Source organism: Chelonia mydas, chromosome 9, assembly GCF_015237465.2.
Source record: "Chelonia mydas isolate rCheMyd1 chromosome 9, rCheMyd1.pri.v2, whole genome shotgun sequence".
Classification (NCBI taxonomy): domain Eukaryota; kingdom Metazoa; phylum Chordata; order Testudines; family Cheloniidae; genus Chelonia; species Chelonia mydas.
Genome location: NC_057855.1, coordinates 49,281,722 through 49,302,955, shown reverse-complemented (window position 1 = coordinate 49,302,955; position 21,234 = coordinate 49,281,722). Strand labels below are relative to the sequence as shown.

At 47.5% G+C, this 21,234-nt stretch overlaps 1 long non-coding RNA gene across 1 annotated transcript; it reads right to left on the bottom strand.

The window, feature by feature from the left end:
- Positions 1–206: 206 nt before the first annotated feature.
- LOC119567145 lies at positions 207–21,234 on the bottom strand. The gene is made up of 3 exons (XR_005226938.2): positions 21,166–21,234; positions 20,264–20,322; positions 207–919 (listed from the first exon to the last, which is right to left on the bottom strand). It is a non-coding gene; the product is annotated as an uncharacterized LOC119567145 (long non-coding RNA).

Genomic DNA, 21,234 nt, shown 5'->3' with positions numbered 1-21,234 from the left:
TAGGCCTAACTTGTTCTGATCACAGCAAAGCTCAGGGCATCTCGGAGCAAAAACAGGTGCTAGCTTGCAGGCTGCAGTCGCCCTGCACACCTGAGCAAGCATGCTGCTCTGGAGGCCAGAGGGGAAAGAACAGAGAGCAGGGCTTTCTTGCTGGAGAGACGCATGTGAGGGCAGATGGTGCCCCCTGGTGTTCATGTGTACTGGTTACATTCCCTAGAGATACATACATGGAAATGTGATGAAGAAGGCTCCCTGTGTTCACACAGTTCTAAGTCAAAAAATCGTCCAATTTCCCTTGCCAAGAAAAGTCCATGAATTAGAAATCACTGTCTGGGTTGGCTGTTCCTTGTGACACACAAAGCTGTCACATATCCCTACCTCCTGCCAGAGTTCAGCACCATTGCAGAGAAAGGGTTCGTGTGACTCGGAGAGGGGCATGGTTCTGACCCATCCTGTATTCAAAGAGGAGCTGAGCATCCAGCTGCATGAATCCTGGTGAGGAGCTGAGCATCCAGCTGCATGAGTCCTGGTCTAAGGGCTGGAGCTGTCACTCTCACTCTCACTCTCACTCTCACTCACACACACACCCCTCCCTCCCTAGTTTGGAGGTTCAGCCATGCCCACTGCATATGCTGTGTTAATTGCCATAGTACTGAGACAAAATCAAGCTGTACCGTAACATCCCATTCTGCTCCAGTGATTTGTAACAACAGGCTGTGATTATGTACATGGAGCCAACACTGGCCTCAGCAGGCAGTGCACACGCACATGGCATTAGCATGAAACCCAGGCCCGTCCCAGTCCTAAGAAAACAGCCTGGCTCAAAGAGCAGCCAGCAGGGTCACTGTGCATCTGACAGCCAAAGGCAACTTGCAAAGGGAAGAAAATGTTTGTCCCCTGCTTTTTATTTGTCTTCTTCCTGGGGGAAAAAAGAAAACAAAGTTTGGAATTTGTTTTTTTCACACAAGGAAAAGGTTGTGGGGGAGGGGGAGGAAGGTTCTGCTTGGTTTTGACATTATGTTCTGTAGGGGCCTTTGCTTTTTTTTCTCTGGAAGAGGCCTCGGCCAACTGGGAATGGTGATTTGTATTCCAATTGTTTCAAACTCTTTATGTGAACACCTATTTAGCACAACCATTGGGGGAGAAAAACAGTCCAACGGAATGAGGGTAGCCCTGACTCAACAATCAGCAGCCAGCTTTTGCTGTAGCAGCATGCCTGCTGCAGCTGCCTAGGGGTCCCAGCTGTGCAATCAGGTCATGTTAGACTTAGAACACCACCCTGAGGAGCCACATCAACAAACACGAAGTTCAACGTGGTTTTGCAGTCAGAATGGACAGGGATAAGTTACACTTAACGCTGTGTCAGCTGGTCATGGTTAACCCTACAATTCGGCAGCGTTTGCTCATGGCCAGCTGACATGATGTTGAAGACTATAGTTTCTGTCTACACCAAGTGGTAAGTCGTGTCAGCATTTTGTTAGTGGACATGATTCCTCATGGTCAGAGTCCTAACGCAAGCTGGTTTTCTAGTGAAGACAAGCCCTAAATGCAGACAGGGGTGTAGAATCATAGAAATGTAGGGCTGGGAGAGACCTCAAGAGGTCACCCAGTCCATCCCCCCATGCTGAGGCAGGACCACATAAACCTAGACCATCCCTCACAGGTGTCTGTTCAACCAGTTCTTAAAAGCCTCCAAGAATGGAGATTCCACAACCTCTGTTGGAAGCCTTTTCCACGAGCTTAACTATCCTTATAGTTAAGACAGTTTTTCCTAATATCTAACCTACCTTGCTGCAAATTAAGCCCATTACTTCTATCTTCTGTGGACATGGAGATCAATTGATCATTGTCTTCTTCATAACAGCTCTCAACATATTTGAAGAGTGTTATCAAGTCCCCCCTCAGTCTTCTCTACACTGAACATGCCCAGTTCTTTCAAACTTCTTCACAGGTCAGGTTTTCTCAACCTTTTATCATTTGTATTGCTCTCCTCTGGAGTCTCTCCAATTTGTCCCCATCTTTCCTAAAGTGTGGTGCCCAGAACAGGACACAGTACTCCCGCTAAGGCCTCACCAGTGCCTGGCAGAGCAGGCCAATGACCTTCCATGTCTCACATACAACGCTACTGTGAATACAGCCCAAAATGACATTTGATTTTTTTCACTGCAGCATCACACTGTTGACTTGTACTGAATTTGTGAGCCACTGTGAACTCCAGGTCCTTTTTGGCAGGACCACTGCCTGGACAGTTTGTCCCCATTTTGAAGTTGTGCATTTGATTTTTCCTTTCTAAGTGACGTACTCTGCACTTGTCTTCACTGAATTTTTTGTTGTTGCTTTCAGATCAACCAGTTTATCAAGATCATTTTAACTCTAATCGATTACACCAGCTTGGTATCATCTGCAGAAATTATGAGCATACTCTCCACTCCATTATCCAAGCAAGTCATTAAAGAAAATATTGAATAGAACTGGACCCAGGTCAGACCCCTGTGGGACCCCACTTGGTATGTCCTCCCAGTTTGACAGCTACTCTTTGAGTTTGGTTTGTCAGCCATTTGTGCACCCACCTTATAGTAATTTCATCTAGGCCACATTTCCCTAGTTTGCATATGAGAATGTCATGTGACATGCAGAGGTTGGCATGGACCTTTGCCCATGTGGCTGAGGCGACAGTAACTGGTGGTTCCCAGGAGACATCGGTGGCTGGTGCTCAGCCCTCGGGAGCAGTTTCTGATTCCATTCTCAAGGCCGTCTCCATCCGGGAAAGTAGTAAACAGCCAGCAGGGGGTTCCAAGCCATCTGAGGGAGTTAGGTGCCTTGCCCAGCTCCCACTGGCTGTCACAGGATTTGGGCCCCTGCCATCCTGGGGCTCCAGTGAAAAGCCCAGCCTGAAGAAGTGACCGCTGAGGGGCACCTGTCTCTTTCCAGGAGCCCAGTCAGGCGTATCGTGACCTTTCCCCCAAGTGCCTGTGTTCAGACAGCCAAGCCCCCTAACCCCCTAGTGCATTCCCCTCCATAGGCATCTGGCTGCATTTTAAGGGAGGCCCTTAATTTGCTGTCTCATGTCCCATGACCTGGATCTACTCGGGAGCTTCTAAGACCCCTGTGCAGGGCCAAGAGCCATGGTAGTTGTCAGTAACCAGGGAAGGGCTCACGCGCCAGGACACAGCCAGCTAACGCCCCATGGGGAATGCAAACCTCTGGGGTGCTGCCCTGGGAAATGAACCTTGTCTTGTATTTCCCACACAACTGTCCTGGACAAATGCTTACTGCCTCCCTCTTTAGAGCCCTCTCTAGGTGCTGCTACCCTACCTGAGCACCCAGCGTCCCCCATTCAGCCCCATCGTGCCTGCTCCTCTTGGGGAGACACCACATACTCCCCTCTTCATGTGCCACCCGACACTGCTCCTCCCACTCGGTGAGATACACAGCCTCTGGCCCCTTTGGAGCTCCCCTCTGAGCAACGCCGCCAGGCGCCCACATGAACCACAGCAAAGGGAAGTGGGGATTGTTGGTGTATTAAAAATAGCAACTTTAGACTCCAAATCCTGCTTGTGGATGTGCTCTTCCAGCTCTTCCCAGGGGGCTCGTCTCCATGAGCTGGCCCAATGGACACTAGCCAAAATAGGCAGAGTAAATGCTAAACTGGGGAAACAAAGTTTATAATGTGCCAGCTGCTTTTTAATTCACAGCACAGCTGATTGCATGATGCTACCGCGAGTCCTGCTCTGTGGGAGCCAGACCTGCTGTTCTAGGACTCCTTTGTTTGCTGCCATGAACTGGTCAAAACTGTTGACTGGGAGGTTGAGCCAGTGGGTCACTGTTGGATCCTGATCTAGCCTCCTCTGCCAGAAGCCAAACACCGGGTCCGCGGTGCTCAGAAAGCCCGGCTTCTCCTATGCTTCTGGGGAGATCTGAAAACGGGGAGAGGGGATGAGAAGGGGAAATGCTGTCATTCAAGCTTAAGGCTGTGATTTTACCCTGGGGTTTATTACACCCTCAAATAGCCACTGTCTGGGGACCCAGGAGAGAGCGTCACCGTGCCCTGGGATATTGCACACAGGGCTGTTTTACTGGGGGAGCTTGTTCTGCCTGGGTCTGGCCCTGCCAGGGGCAGTGTGTCCTCATCTCATTAAAGTCAATGGGAGCTGAGGGTGGTCAGCACCTAGCAGAGGCACCCAGTACCTTTCAGGACTGGGTCCTATTAGAACATCCTTCTTGCTGCCATCCTTCCACCCCCAGGTCAGCATGCTCCCTGGCCTGGGGAAAGAACCTGGGCGAAACAGCAGTGCTTGCGCCTGGTGTGCAAGGCAGGCCAGAGGGGACAGACAGCTCTGTGGGGCAAGAGGCAATTCACCGTCCCAAGCGGCTCAGAGTAGCGCACATGCACTCGTCCTCCACGCTGAAATGGAGACAGAAAGGGGACATTTTAATTTACGATTGAAGTTCTGGGCCATGCCCTCCTGTCACCCTACTGCCCCTCAGGGGAGGGCTACATGCCTAGCAAACGCAGGACTGTAGTGGGCCACCAGGCAGGTCAGCTGGCAGACACTGTGGTGGAAAGTTAAATCTTAATCCTCCTCTTCCTTGGCTAACTCAAGGACTTGGAAGCTGAGTTTCCTGCACTGACATTAGCCCCAGTCTCCTGTGGAGCAGCCCATTCTCTCCAGAACCCTTCTGATGATTCACAGGGTTTGCTTGGTGGAAGCAATGAGATGGTAGATGCTGGAGGCCCATGTGGGGGAGAGTCAGCCAGCAACTCTGGAGGCATTCTAGGTCCCAGGGGTGTGGGACCTGCTCTGTGAGACTAGCCTCTGGCTAGCGCACTAGAGTGAGCCACAGTCCAGCTTCATTTTTGGAGGTATGGCACCACCTTGTGGCCACTTAGCTTCAGGTCTAACGCTCTTTAGCTTAACTAAGAATTAAGTTCATTTCTTTTGTTTTTTCTGGGACTTGAATGTGGGGAGGTTGACTTTGTGTGATCCTTACTGAAAATCCTTATAGACTGAACTCTGGGTCTCCAGGTGCTTTTTCTGTGGGAGTTGGGGTTTTTGGGCAATGAAGTGAGTGCCCAGTGGTTCTCAACCAGGGGTATGTGTACCCCTGGGGGTATGCAGAGGTCTTCCAGGGGGTACATCAACTCATCTAGATATTTGCCTAGTTATACAAAAAGCACTAGCGAAGTCAGTACAAACTAAAATTTCATATGTGTTTATATTGCTCTATCTACTATACACTGATGTATGTACAATATTTATATTCCAATCTATTTATTTTATAATTTTATGGTAAAAATGAGAAAGTAAGCCATTTTTCAGTAATAGTGTGCTGTGGCACTTTTTTGTATTTTTATATCTGATTTTTTTTGTAAGCAAGTACTTTTTAAGTGAGGTGAAACTTGGGGGTATGTACGACAAATCAGACTCCTGAAAGGGGTACAGTACTCTGGACAGGTTGAGAGCCACTGGACTAGTCCACCCAAAAGTAACACATGATGTCTGCGAATTGCTATGAGCACTTCACATCCCTCCTAATCAAACTCTCTGGAGAATGGAAGGTATTGGAGACCACTGTCTTGATCTTCACCATCCCTGGGGAGTGGGGACACCCCCGCTCCCAAAGACAATGCTAGTTGCAAAGGTTTCCGTCCCTGCAGGGCCTGGGCCTGTGCTCCAGAACTACCCAAGCAATTCAATATCCTCACAGACCCTCCCATGGGGAAAATTAAAGCCAGGTTTCCTTAGCGATTTATTTCAATGGTGCATAGCAAATTTTAAAAGTGCCTCTGAAAGAGCGAAGCTCAGCCAGCGATAGGGAAACCACCCACATGTAAAAGATGAACTGCAAAATGGACTTTGGCCATTCCATTCTAATTTCTTTCTGATGCAGTGAGGCAGCCTGCAAGGGGGTTCTGGATATAAAAAAAATAAAATAGTGTTATACTGCAGCCTCCCAGCAGGAATATTTTATTCTAATTCTCTGTCTGTATGCACGAAAGCTCATGCTCAAATAAATTGGTTAGTCTCTAAGGTGCCACAAGTCCTCCTTTTCTTTTTGCGAATACAGACTAACACGGCTGTTACTCTGAAACCTGTCTGTATGCTGTGAACATTACATCACCAAAGGCTGCCCAGCAAAGGAAGTGAGAGTCAAGCGAACAGGACAAGTTCTGAGGCTATCTTTAAAGGGTCAGTGAAAGACAAAACTAGTGTTTGGTGTTACACCAGAGTTCACCTTTAAAGGAAAGCAACATCTACACAGGGGACCTCTCACATGTGGGCTCCAGACAAAGGAGTATCAGAGCGATCCCACTCTCCCCACTAGTTTAAGGCAGCAAAGAATCCCGTCCCAATGACTCAAGAGTGGAAAGCAAACACTAACCACTAGGAGAAGAGGCCAAAGCAATTTCTGCTCCATACCTGATTCATTTCCTCCCCTTTGTTTTATGATCCTAGAAGTTTGCTACTATGAAGGCTCTTCCTAAAATCCTTTCCACTGTCTTCTCATCACTCAGGTCCCCCTTCATCACCTCATCTCACTGGTCACAGAGCGCTAGAACAATTGACCTCACATCCCTGGTCACAGGTCTCATGGCAAAGCCCAAGTCGGTCAGCAGCACTCTGGCCACTGAGCCATTCCAAGCACGTCGGAGACATGAGGGCTATGCAGCAGGGCTGAAGGGGTACCTGCTGGAGCTCGGTATGGCTAGTGGAAAAGTGGAAGGTATGCTCAGTGGTGCTGTTTTAATACAAAGACTTTCCTCTCTGTGGAATGATAGCAACAGGGACTGAAGTCTAGAACTAAAAGTCTGGGCCTCTGCTGCTAAAGACCTGATCCATTAGCGCAGGAGCAGTAGCAGACTCAAACACTATACATGCTCTAGCCACCAGGGGTAGAGAGCTACACTGCGTTTACTGGGATACATCCATGGTAGGGCTGGATTCAAATGGCTTCAGTCACAAGTGAAATGCTTTCATTACGTGGATCACATTGACACGGAATTTAATCTACGATGACACAGCCCAGCTACCTACAGTCGTTGTTGCTATCTCACTAATGAATGTTATGAGCTGGGTTAAACCTTGTTACGGGTTGAGTTAAAATGTTGTTGAAAATGATGGGTGGGAACACACCCTTCATTCAGGATAGCTGGAAGAGACAGTTAAGGGGCCACATCTAAAACAAGGAATCATGAAGTCTGCCCAGAAACTCGCACCATGTGGGCAGAGAGTTCCACTGGGCATTCTGTCCAAGTGGGTGCAGGTATGCAAAAGAGAAGCTTATATGCAGCCAAATAACTGAGAGACTGCACAGATTGAGGCTATGTCTACAGAGACTATACTGGTAGAAATATGTCACCGAAGCTATGCCAGCATAACCCTGCAGTATAGATGCAGCCTACACCTATGGAAGAGGGTTTTCCATCAGGGTAGAACTCCACCGCCCCAAACAATGGTAGCTACATCAACAGAAGCATTCTTCTGTTGACAGAGCTTCATCTACCTAGGGGGTAAGGACAATGTAGCTACATCGGTCAGGGTGTGGGGTTTTTTTCACACCTCTAACCAACATAGCTATGCAGGCGTAACTTTTAAGTGTAGACCTGGCCTGTGGGGTTGTGATAAATGAGGGCGGGGGGGGGGGGTGAGCTCCCTTTTATGGACACCCAGCCAGCTAGTAGCTATAAAATCCCTCTTAGTAGCTGTTCTCTAATTGCCCTACCTGTAAAGGGTTAAAAAGTCTCACTGCCATGCATAGGTAAAAGGAAGTGACTGGGCACCTGGCCAAAAGAGCCAATGGGAAGGCTAAAACTTTTTAAAATTGAAATAAGACACCCCTTTTGTCTGTCTGTTGTTCTCCAGGGAAAGGCGGACAGAACAGAGCTATGCTGTAAGAGCTTGGGCCAAGTATGAAAAAAATCATCAGTATCATACCTAGAAACGACTCATTTAAAACCCCAGATATGTAAGTAGATCAGGAAATGTCTAGGAAGATGTGATTAGGTTTATTCCTTTTATTTCCTTATGGTTTGTGGATTCCTCTGTGCTAACCCCAGGTGCTTTTTGTTTTGCTTGTAACCTTTAAGCTGGACCTCAAGAAAGCTATTCTTGATGCTTAATTCTTGTAATTGTTTTTGTTTTAAATCTAGCAAATGCCTAAGTTCCTGAATGTATTTTCTTTCTTTTTTTTATTAATAAAATTTACCTTTTTTAAGAACAGGATTGGATTTTTGTGTCTTAAGAGGTTTGTGCACATGTTGTTTAATTAGCTGGTGGCAACAGCTGGTTTCTTTTTTTTTTTCTTTCTTTCTCAGCTCTTCCTCAGAGGGGGGGTGAAAGGGCTTGAGGGTACCCCACAGGAAGAAATTCCCAAGTGCGCCTTCCTGGGTTCTCAAAGGGGTTCTGCACTTGGGTGGTGGCAGCATCTACCCATTCAAGGCCAGAGAGCTGTAACCTTGGGAGTCTAATAGAAGCCTGGAGTGGCCAGTATTAATTTTAAGAATCGTTGCGCACCCCCACCTTCTGCACTCGAAGTGCCAGAGTGGGGAATCAGCCTTGACATGGTGGCAGAGCAGTGGGCTCATTCTGAACCAGAGGCACAGACCTCAGGATTTTAAAAGGACACATTTTTCCTTTTGGCAGCCTGCAAAGCCAGGGAGTTTTTTTCTTTCTTTTCTTTGCTGCCTGAACGGGAACAGGCAGACAAAGGGTTCAGCCTGCAAAGCCAGGAAGTCCAACAAGCAGTTTATTTTTTTTTCTAGCTTCGTGGCAACGAAATAGCTAGGCTATAGTAGCGCAGCCCTGCGCATGAGGTTGCGGTCAGGCACCGAAACCCTCGAGCAGCCAGTCTTCCCAAAGCGGCACACCAAGCCCAGGCATCCAGCTCCATGACAGAAATGCAGGGAGGGGATGGGGGACTGGTGTGAAATGCAGGGAGGGGATGGGGGACAGCCCTCCCCAACCCGAGATCCAGGTGCCAGGACGGAGGGATGCCCTTAACCCAGACCAAGTTCTAACAGCGGAAGACAGGAATTTCTTCCTAGAGATGAAGCGCTTGGAGGCAGAGGAGAGGAGAAAGATGAAGTGCTTGGAGGCGGAAGCGGAGGAGAAGCGCTTGGAGGTGAAGCATTTGGAGGTAGAGGAGAGACATGAAGCGCTTGGAGGCGAAGCATTTGGAGGTGGAGGAGAGGAGAGACATGAAGCACTTGGAGGCAGAGGAGAGGAGAGAGATGAAGCGCTTGGAGGCGGAAGCGGAGGCGAAGCGCTTGGAGGCGGAGGAGAGGAGAGAGATGAAGCGCTTAGAGCCGGAAAGGGCTACGCTGGGTCAACCAGGTAGCCCTAGCAGTCCTCCTCCAGGTACCGCTCCCCATTCCAAGCAATTCCCCACATACAAGGTAGGCGATAATGCAGAAAATTCTGAAAGAGCCTGCCTTCAGTACAACATCCCTCCAAACCAGTATGTAGTGGAGCTGAGGCCACAACTCAGTGGACCCTTAGCAGAAATGGCAGCTAAAATGCCTAAAGTACACATGAATGAGTATGAACTTTTTAAACACAAGGCCAGAATTAGGATGGGGCTAACACCCGAGCATGCCCGTCAGCGGTTCAGAGCCCTAAGGGGTAAACCAGACATGGCATTTTCCCGACACGCCTACCACATTGTGAAACATTGGGATGCCTGGATATCAGGAGCAAATGTTAAGTCTCTGGCAGATGTATCTCTCCTCATACAAATGGAGCAGTTCTTAGTGGGTGTTCCTGAGGAAATAGAAAGGTACTGTAACGGTGCCCCCCATAAGGCTTTATGGAAATATGCTTATTGAATGTATATATGACATAACTAGAATATGTTTTATGCTACGTATGCCATGTAACGTATCTCTGTAAAGGTTATGATCTACTGAATCTATTAATCCTATTTGTATGCATGTATCATTTTTGTATTTGAAGTTATGAATATTGGCTGTGTACTGGCTTGATTTTTAAGTAGCCTTTGTAAAGCATTTGGTCAGCTTCTTGAGAAAGGAATGTGCAAATTAAATGCCCAATCAAGAAGCTCTTAAGGGACAATGGATCTTGGAAGGCTCCAATCCACATAAGAAGTCTACATGAGGACGTTCAAGGTAGCAGGTAAGCGATGGCTGCTGCCTGTAAAAACTGAGTCCTGCATGGACATGTGACTCGCCCATGTGACTCCAAAACTCCATCTTGGAGCTAGACTTTGCATGGGGGGGGATCTCCACCCACAAGAGAAAGTTTATTTAAGCCCAGGGGAGACTCTTCCATTTTGTCTTCAGCTGGCTCAAGAGAGCCTCTCCACCCCCAAGGATACCTGAAAGAAACTGGAACAAAGGACAGTAATTACAGGGGGTCTGAGTGATTGCTGCACCCAGACTAGAAGGAGATCAGTCTGTAAAAGGAAGCTTACTGGGTGAGGTTTTTATCTGTATTCAGTTTTCTTAGACAGACTTGCGTGTTCTATGTTATTTTGCTTGGTAATTCACTTTGTTCTGTCTGCTATTACTTGGATCCACTTAAATCCTACTTTCTGTATTTAATAAAATCACTTTTTACTTATTAATTAACCCAGAATATGTATTAATACCTGGGGGGGGGGCGCAAACAGCTGTGCATATCTCTATCAGTGTTGTAAAGGGCGAACAATTAATGAGTTTACCCTGTATAAGTTTTATAAAGGGTAAAACGAATTTATTTGGGGTTTGGACCCATTGGGAGTTGAGCATCTGAGTGTTAAAGACAGGAACACTTCCCAAGCAGCTTTCAATTAAGCCTACAGCTGTTAGGGGATGTGGTTCAGACCTGGGTCTGGATTTGCAGCAGGCTAGCAGTTCTGGCTCAAACCAGGCAGGGCACTGAAGTCCTAAGCTGCCAGGGCAGGAAAGCAGGAGCAGAAGTAGTCTTGGCACACCAGGTGGCAGCCCCCAGGGGGTTTCTGTGATCCAACCCATCACAGGTACATTCTAGATGGGAAGCCCCAAACTGTAATCGAGGTGGGGGAGATCGGAGCCAAATGGGTGGAAGTGGTGGAGAAGAAAAAAGCTAGTAGCAGTTGGTGGGGATACCAGAAGGGGCAACCCGAAACAACACCCCACCATCGGAGTCAGCCCAAGGCCCCACCTCACAAGGAGGACCCTCCACATAGTCAGGGAGACCGCAAATACATTCTCATCCTACCACTCTACTCTCCAACCACCCACCCTGCCCCAGCTGACAGTCAGCTGGGCGATGCTTCAAATGTAATGAGCTGGAGCATGTAAAAGCCAACTGCCCCAAGAGCACCAGCTGACTACAACTCATCAGCCTACGATCCCACTGACAGCCTTCAGGCCCAGATACCTCGCAAATACCCACAGAGTGAAGGGAAACTGTGAGTGTGGGCGGAAGGAAGATTACTGCATGGAGAGACACTGGAGCACAGGTGTCAGCTTTCCACCAATTCCTAGTGGATCCCAAATTCATCAACCCAGAGGCCCAAGTCACAGTGCAACCCTTTAAGGCCAACTCTTTTAACTTGCTTACAGACAAGTTGCTTGTCCAGTACAAGGGTTGATCAGGAATATGGGCTTTTGCAGTCTATGACGATTATACCTTTCCCATGCTGCTGGGAGAAGACTTGGCCAACCATGTGAGGCTAACAAAAAGGGTGGGGATGGTCATGGTCACCCTCAGCCAGGCTGAACAGGCCTCCACACCTAACCCCATTCCTGAGCCTCCTACAAGAACCCAGTCTGTGTCCCCTGATACCAGAGGCCCAGGGACCCAGCCAGAGGTGGTGGAACCAGACCCCAGACCAGAGTCTATGGCAGTGGTTGTCAATCCAGTTCCTGGGACCCAACCAGAACCAGCCCAAGGATTGGAACTGGTGGAGCAGTCAGCACCAGAGCCCTTGCTTGCAACCCCACTAGAATCATAGGAGTCAGCACCAAAGGGCGCCACAGAGCCTGCACCTGCAGCAGCAGCAGCTAAACCGGCGCAAGAAACTCAACCAGAGCCTGAAATACAACCTAGTGCACCTGAGGAGAGCAGTTCACAATCAATGGAGACACCACCATCACCTGCATCGCTTCCAGTGGGACCAAGCCCAAGTCCACAACCCAGCGAGGAACTAATGTCTCCAGCATCAAGGGAGCAGTTCCAGGCAGAGCAGGAAGCAGATGAAAGCCTTAAGGGAGCTTGGATGGCGGCATGGAATGACCCACCGTCTCTCAGCTCTTCTAATAGGTCCAGGTTTGTTGTAGAAGGAGGACTCTTATACAAGGAAACCCTTTCTGGCGGGGAGGACTGGCATCCTCAGAGACGGTTGGTAGTTCCAACTAAGTATAGGGAAAAGCCCTTGAGCTTAGCCCACCATCACCCTAGTGGCCATGCTGGGGTGAACAGGACCAAAGACCATTTGGGAAAGTCATTCCATTGGGAGGGAATGGGCAAGGACGTTTCTACCTATGTCCAGTCTTGTGAGGTGTGCCAGCGGGTGGGAAAGCCCCAAGACCTGGTCAAGGCCCCTCTCCAGCCCCTCCCCATAATTGAGGTTCCATTTCAACATGTAGCTGTGGATATTCTGGGTCCTTTCCCTAAGAAGACACCTAGAGGAAATCTATACATACTGACCTTCATGGATTTTGCCACCCGAAAGCAGTAGCTCTAAAAGCGTGAACCAGGCATTGTCAGACATTTTTGCCAGGGTAGTTTGGCTCTCCGACATCCTTACAGATTCAGGAACTAACTTCCTGGCAGGGAACATAAAACGTCTTTGGGAAGCTCATGGGGTGAACCACTTGGTTTGCCACCCCTTACCACCATCAAATGAATGGCCTAGTGGAAAAGTTTAATGGGACTTTGGGGGCTATGATATGTAAATTCATGAATGAGCACTCCAATGATTGGGACCTAGTGTTGCAGCAGTTGCTCTTTGCCTACAGGGCTGTACCACATCCCAGTTTCAGGTTTTCATTCTTTGAACTCATTTATGGCCATGAAGTTAAGGGGCCATTACAGCTAGTAAAGCAGAAATGTGAGGGGGTTACATCTTCTCCAGGAACTAACATTTTGGACTTTGTAACCAACCTGCAAAACACCCTCAAAGACTCTCTAGCCCTTGCTCGATAAAACCTACAAGATGCTCAACAAGACTAAAAGGCCTGGTACAATAAACATGCCAGAGAGCGTTCCTTTAGAGTAGGTGACCAAGTCATGGTCCTGAAAGCGCTCCAGGCCAATAAGATGGAAGCGTCGTGGGAGGGGCCATTTATGATCCAAGAGCTCCTGGGAGCTGTTGATTACCTCATAGCATTCCCAAACCCTACCCTAAAACCTAAAGTATACCATGTTAACTCTCTAAAGCCCTTTTATTCCTGAGAAATCAAGGTTTTCCAATTTAAAGCACAGGAGAGAAACGACACTGAGTGGCCTGAAGGAGTCTACTCTGAAGGGAAAAGCAACAGTGGCGTAAAAGAGGTGAGCCTTTCCATAACCCTTGGGCATAAGCAGCAACAGCAAATCCAGGAGCTGTGCACCAGCTTCACACCAATGTTTTCAGCCATCCCAGAACAGACAGAACGGGCATACCACTCCATTGACACAGGTGATGCTCGCCCAATTAGAGCCCAACCCTACCGGATGGCTCCTCAAGCCAAAACTGCGATAGAAAGGAAGATCGAGGACATGTTACAGATAGGTGTAATCTGCCCCTCTGAGAGTGCATGGGCCTCTCCAGTGGTTCTGGTTCCCAAACCAGATGGGGAAATCCACTTTTGCAATGGACTACTGTAAGCTAAATGCTGGAACTCGCCCATAGAACTATCCAATGCCACGCACAGATGAGCTATTGGAGAAACTGGGACATGCCCAATTCATCTCCATCTCAGACTTAACTAAGGGGTACTGGCAAGTGCTGCTAGATGACCCAGCCAAGAAAAGGTTAGTCTTCATCACCCAGGAAGGCTGTATGAATTTAATGTGCTCACTTTCGGACGGTGAAATGCACCTGCCACCTTCCAGAGACTGGTAGATAACCTTCTGACTGGATTTGGGGAATTGATAATATGGCCATATTCTCAGATTCCTGGGCAGAACACCTGGAGCACCTCCAAGCTGTCTTCCAGCGCATGAGGAAGGCAGGATTAACAGTTAAGGTCAAAAAATGTCAAATAGGCCTAAACAGGGTAACATACCTTGGACACCAGGTGGGTCAAGAAACTATTAACCCCCTACAGGCTAAAGTAAATGCTATCCACAATTAACCTGTCCCTAAGTCAAAGAAGCAGGTCCAATCCTTCTTGGGCTTAGCCGGGTGTTACCGACGATTTGTACCACACTACAGCCAAATGCCACCCCACTGACTGACCTAACCAGGAAAAAACAGACAAATGCAGTTCAATGGTCAGAGAAGTGTCAAAAAGCCTTTAGCCAGCTTAAGGAGGCCCTTACGTCTGACCCTGTACTAAGGGCCCCGCACTTTGACCAACCTTTCGTCGTAACCACAGATGCGTCTGAGCGTGGTATAGGAGCAGTTTTAATGCAGGAAGGACCAGATCAACAATTCCATCCTGTCGTGTTCCTCAGCAAAAAACTTTCGGAGAGGGAAAGCCACTGGTCAGTCTCAGAAAAAGAATGCTACGCCATTGTGTATGCTCTGGAGAAGCTACACCCATACATTTGGGGATGGCGTTTCTGACCATGCTGCACTGAAGTAGCTTGACACCGTCAAAAAGACTAACAAAAAACTTCTTTGGTGGAGTTTAGCTCTTAAAGACTTTGATTTTGTGATACAACACATCTCAGGAGCCTCTAACAAAGTGGCTGATGCACTCTCCTAGGAAGGTTTCCCAGAATCAGCCAGGTAAAAATGTCCCTATATTCTAAGTCATTGTAGTCCTTAACATGTGGAAAATACTGTTTAGTTCTTCATATAATTATTAGTAAAATTAGAGGTGCATGTATCTAATTAACTATGTTTCCTAAACCTCCAGGAAGAAATCCCAGCCAGCGTGGACCCGACTTGAACCAGGCTGGCCAGCACCGTCTGTAATTTGGAGGGGGTGTGGTAAATGAAGGGGGGTTGGGGGTAGCTCCCTTTTACGGACACCCAGCCAGCCAGTAGCTATAAATCCCTCTTAGTTGCTGTTCTCTAATCGCTCTACCTGTAAAGTGTTAAAAAGTCTCACTGCCATTCATAGGTAAAAGGAAGTGAGTGGGCACCTGGCCAAAAGCCAATGGGAAGGCTAAAACTTTTTAAAATGGAAACAATACTCCCCTTTTGTCTGAATGTTGTTGTTCTCCAGGGAGAGGTGGACAGAACTATGCTGTAAGAGCTTTGGCCGGGTATGAAAAAAATCATCAGTATCATACCTAGAAAGACTCATGTAAAACCCCAGATATGTAAGTAGATCAGGAAATGTCTAGGAAGATGTGATTAGGTTTATTCCTTTTATTTCCTTATGGCTTGTAGATTCCTCTGTGCTAATCCCAGGCTTTTTGTTTTGCTTGTAACCTTTAAACTGGACCTCAAGAAAGCTATTCTTGATGCTTAATCCTCGTAGTTGTTTTGGTTTTTTTTCATCTAGCAAATGCCTCAGTTCCCAGGTATATTTTCTATCTTTTTTTTTATTAATAAAATTTACCTTTTTTAAGAACAGGATTGGATTTTTGTGTCTTTAGAGGTTTGTGCACATGTTGTTTAATTAGCTGGTGGCAACAGCTGATTTCTTTCTTTTTTTTTCTTTCTCAGCCTTCCCCGAAGGGGGGGTGAAAGGGCTTGAGGGTACCCCACAGGAAGAAATTCTCAATTGCGCCTTCCTGGGTTCTCAAAGGGGGTCTGCACTTGGGTGGTGGCAGCATCCAAGGTCAGAGAGAAGCTGTAACCTTGGAAGATTAATACAAGCCTGGAAAAAAGAAAAGGAGTACTTGTGGCACCTTAGAGACCAACCAATTTATTTGAGCATGAGCATAAGCATAAGATGAATCCAATGAAGTGAGCTGTAGCTCACGAAAGCTTATGCTCAAATAAATTGGTTAGTCTCTAAGGTGCCACAAGTACTCCTTTTCTTTTTGCGAATACAGACTAACACGGCTGTTATTCTGATACAAGCCTGGAGTGGCCAGTATTAATTTTTAGAATCTTTGCGGGCCCTCACCTTCTGCACTTGAAGTGCCAGAGTGGGGAATCAGCCTTGACAGGGGTTTTGTCTCCTGCTCACTTTGAACCTAGTTTAAAGACCTCCTTGCTAGGGGGCCCGTCGGTGCATGAGGATGCTCTTCCCCTTCTTGGTCAGGTGGACCCCATCTCTTCCCAGCAGACCTTCTTCCTGGAACAGCATCCCATGATCGAGGAAGCTAAAGCCCTCCTTCGACATCATCTGCCCAGCCTTGCATTCATATCCATGATGTGTGTGTGTGTCCCTGCTTGAGTTCTTACCCTCAACCAGGAGGATGGACGAGAACACAACCTTCACCCTCGCTCCCAGAGCCCTGCAGTCAATGCGGATCAGCTCAGGCTCAGACCTGGCCATATCATTAGTGCCTAAATGGATGGGAAGCATGAGGTAGAATGATGGAGGTGCCTCGGCAACCTTTCTGTCGTGTCCAGACAAGTAGCAAACATCCCAGGACATCGTGTCAGGTTGGCAGATGAAGGCTTCCATCCCCTTCAGAAGGGAGTCCCTGACCATCAGCACCCTATGTCTCCTCCTTTTGGGGGTGGTGGCCAGGAGCATCCCAGCTTTGTGGGCAGGTGGATCCTCCTCCTCAGCCAGCACAGCCTGCTACTGTATTTGTGCATCTCTGACTGGCCAAGCCCTGTCTCCATCCTCTGACTGAGGGAGCAAAATGGGGTTCAGCTGGGCTCCCACAGGACCTCCCTGGACCCAGAACTGTGCAGGGGAGACACCTCCCCCATTTCCACCCACTGTGGGGGCACTAGGACTCAGGTAGCATCTTCCCTCCTCCACCATGTGAAAAAACAGCAGTAAAAAGTGAGCCAGAGACTTCACGGGCAGAAGCAGCTAAAGCAGGACCCTTTGGATATTTGGAGACTTCCCTACAGCTTTGGCTGCACCGTCTCTGCCCCCTGGCCCCTTTCCCCCTTGTTCTCCAGTTCAGGGCCTTTGTTCAGCTTCCATGCAGAGAGGTGGGGGATCCGCCGCTCACATGTGTGGCCTCTCTTCGGTTTGTGAATGACTCGGGTCTTCAGCCAGGCTGGTACAGTGAGTTAAATGCCTCGTCCCTTCTCTTTACCCTCAGCGCATAGCAGTACAAAGTTCAGAGGGAATCTGAGGCTCACATGGGACTCATACCGATATTATCACAATTACCATTTGTGTCCTCTGATCCTGGATGACTGATGAGTGGAAGGCACGGCCCTCTGGGTATCCAGGGTCCGTTTGTTTGTGCTGGAGTCCTACAGGGGCAATCTGAAGTTCTATGCCAACCTCCTGGTACCATGAGTCAGCCTGGCCAGAGGAATGAAGGCTGGTAACATTTCAAAGTGCTCAGCCATTGACCTCCTCATCTTTTAGGTCCAGATTATGACATCAATGAGCCCTTTGCCCTCTGGCATTGGGATGTTCTTTGCATTGCATCTCCCCCTTACAAAGCTGCAGGACGGTAGCCCCTGGCAGACCCAGAGACAGCTGGTCAGAGCCTTATTTCCTGTACAGGGCGTCTGCCACTATATTTTCTTTCCCTTTATCTAGAAGAAACTTGTTTTGTCACCTTTGTCTGTTACAGTCTCCAGGACATAATATTAGAGAGTACCATAATTTCACCTACTGAGTTGTTACAAACATTTCACAGTGACATCAATGATCAGTGAGTTAATAAATAACTATCATGACACCAGTGTGTGAAGTGTAGTGAGTGTGTCACGCCTGATAAGAGCTGCTGATACACAAATGGGCCTCGGTGTCACCAACACACGAGTCATGCGAGGGGGGGCTAGTAAGGGGTCAAGTTCCCATCATGCAACTTTCTCCATCCCACCATGTGATGAGATTGCATCAGCTGTTTTTTCCACAAATACAGAAAAGAAATATTTATTGAACACTTCTGTTTTTTCTGCATTATTATTGATAGTTCTACCACTTCCATCTAGTAAAGGACCAATACCATTGTCAGGATTTAAAAACTCTAAGTGTTGTTAACTGTGCTGGACATAGAGTTCTTCTTGTGTCCCTTGGCTTCCCTTATCTATAGTCTACAATTCCTACTTTCTGATTTATACTCATTTCTATCAATTTCCCCTTTATTCCATTCATTCCGTGTGTGTGTGTGTTTGTATTATATATACAGTTGCCTTCACTTTCTCTCTAATCCAGGTCATTTTTTAACCAGCATAGCCTTCTTCCTAAATCATATTGTGGTTTATTGGGCATCTAATAAGGTGTTCTTTTAAATGATTCCCAATTATCATTTACATTTTTCTGATTAAATTCTTCCTCCAGCTGATTACATCCATAATTGTTTTCAGCTTAGTGAAATGGTCTAGATAATACTTAGTCCTGCCTCAATGCCAGGCACTGGACCAGATGGCCTATTAAGGTCTCTTCCAGGCCTACATTTTTATGGTTCTATTAAATTAGCCCCCTTAAAGCACCCAGTATATATATTACTGGTCTGGATTTTATTCTATATGCTCATTATAAATGTGATCAAGTCATGATCACTTGTACCTACGCTATCATTAATTTTTAGTTCTGTGATTAGTTCCTTTGTAACTGTTAGAACAAGGGCAAATATAGAATTTCCCCATATTGTTTGCAATATTATTTGAGTTATAAAATTGTCATGTATAATGTTTACACATTCCAAGGATGTTTTAGTACTGGTAGCCTGAAACTTCCAGCATATGTCACTCAGATTGAAGTCCCCCATGATTACAAAGCATTTTTTCCTTCACACTGTAGATAGGTGCGTCAGGAGCTGCTCATCCTGTTCCCTAGCATGATTTGGTTGTGTGTAGCAGACACCAACTAATACCCCTTCTTGTGCTTTATCTGTTGGGACTTTGATCCATATACATTCAAGATCATTCTCTTCGAAGTTCTCAGTGACTCGGAAACAGATAATGCCATTTTTGACATAGAGTGCCACTCCCCATCCCTTTTTGCCCACTCAATCCTTCCTAAATAGGTTATAACCATTTATTCCAACACTGATTCCAACATTTCAATTGATATTCAAAAAAAGAGCAATTCTAGTTCCTCCTGTTTGTTACCCAGGCTCCTGGCACTAGTGTATAGGCAATACAAGAATTTCTTCTCTTTGTGTCCTTTGGTTCCTTGATTAATTTTGTTCTCAACATCTCAATTTTATGCTGAGTGCTCATATCTTCCCTTTTTTTACCCCAACCCTTTTACTATTAGTTTAACCCCCTCCCTGACAAAACTAATATGGAAAGATGAGAGTAAAAAGAGGGAAAATATGAGCATTCAGGTAGCATAAAATCAAGATGTTGGAAACAAAATTAATGATGCAGCACTTTTTTGTCAACATCACTAGTATCATTTGAGGAGGTGGTGTTACCACGCCAATAGAAAAATGCCTTTTGCTGCTATAAGTTGCACCTACATTAGAGGGCTCTGAGGCTACACCTTTATCAGCTAGGGAGTGTGTTTATTTCACACCCCTGACCAAAATAGCTATATTGACAAAATGTTGTAGTGTAAATCTGGCCTCAGTAACCACTAATTTGATCCCTGAAAAATTTATGGCTTATTATCCCTTTCCTGCCTGGTTAGAGCAGGTATTCTCTGTATGTGGCATGAGAATATGACTAGTACAGGCAATATCTTACTGGTGACAGGGTTTAAAATCCCAGTCTTTTAAACTGCATCCTTTGTAAATTGTCAGGTACACTGAGAATTTGTAATTATGGCACCAGAACATCAACTCATGCTATATGCTTCATTAAGCTCTTGCTATGGGCAGACAGGTTGGAATGTGTACTCTGTACGTGTACTCTGATGTGAATTATGAGTAACAACAACAAAGTGCATGAGTTTACACTGGTGTAAAATTCATGTGAAGAAAAAGGTTCCATGTTCATATCTATATGTTGTTTGCAGTGTTATAATCATGTCAGTCCCATGGTATTAGAGAGACAAGGTTGGTAAGGCAATATCTTTTATTGGACCAGCTTATGCTGGTGAGAGAGAAAAGCATGGGAGAGCGGTAGGTGGTGGGCGGGGTTAGACTGACACCTCAGCTTGTGGAAGAGGTGTGGAAGGGGTTTAGAGTTACCATACCTGGGTTTTCCTGGGCATGACTTTTTTTCTGGTCCTCCGATCTCCATCTGGGCAAATTTCTGAAATGTGGAAAAATGTCCGTGATTTTTTCTTGCTCATTATAGATCAGAAAAAGTCGTCCCGCAGAGCCGTAACTAGGCTCTTCAGCGCCCAGGAAATGCAAGCCTACCAGCGCCCCCAGCTATTGGGCCCCCATCATTTTTTTGCCCCTGTGGCTTTGTGCCCTGGGCAGCTGCCCCACTCACCCTGCCCTGGTTACGGCCCTGCATCTCTGCACTTTCATTGGTCCCCGCTGCATCCACAACTGCCGGATCCCACCCAGCCTGCCAGGTAAGTGTGGCTGTCAAGCGCCTTTCGGCCAGGCCACCAACCCCACTGCATGACCACAGAACCCAGTCAGGATCAGTCACAGCGTGGCCAGGCCCCAGCTCCCTGCTCTCAGTATGGGAAAGGCCCATAGGGAGGTGCTCATTGACACTGCGACCGGGGCCTGCGCCAGCCGCCCTACCACCCTGAGAGGGAGCACAACAGTTCCCCCACCTTGAGATTGAGGCTGCAGGTATCCCTGCCAGAACCCCCCATATACCCCATCCCACTACACGCACATCCCTGGTATCCCCCAAATACCCCTCCCAGTATCCACACACCCCTCCACACATCCCGAATACTCCTTCCAGTACACACACAGCACCCCCCAAAATCCCTCCCAATGCACACATATCTCCCACCCCCCCCAAATACCCCTCCCAGTACACACACACCCGAGCACGCCCCAAATACCTCTTCCAGTAAACATACACCCTTCCCACACACCCCAAATATCCCTCCCAATACACACACACCCACCACCCCCCAAATACCCCTCCCAGTACACACACCCACAGCCCCTCCCCCCAATATACCCAGTGTGGGGGAATGGGGGGCGGCGGAAGAGACTAGGCTCACAGCTCAGTCAGGGGGGAGGGGCAAGC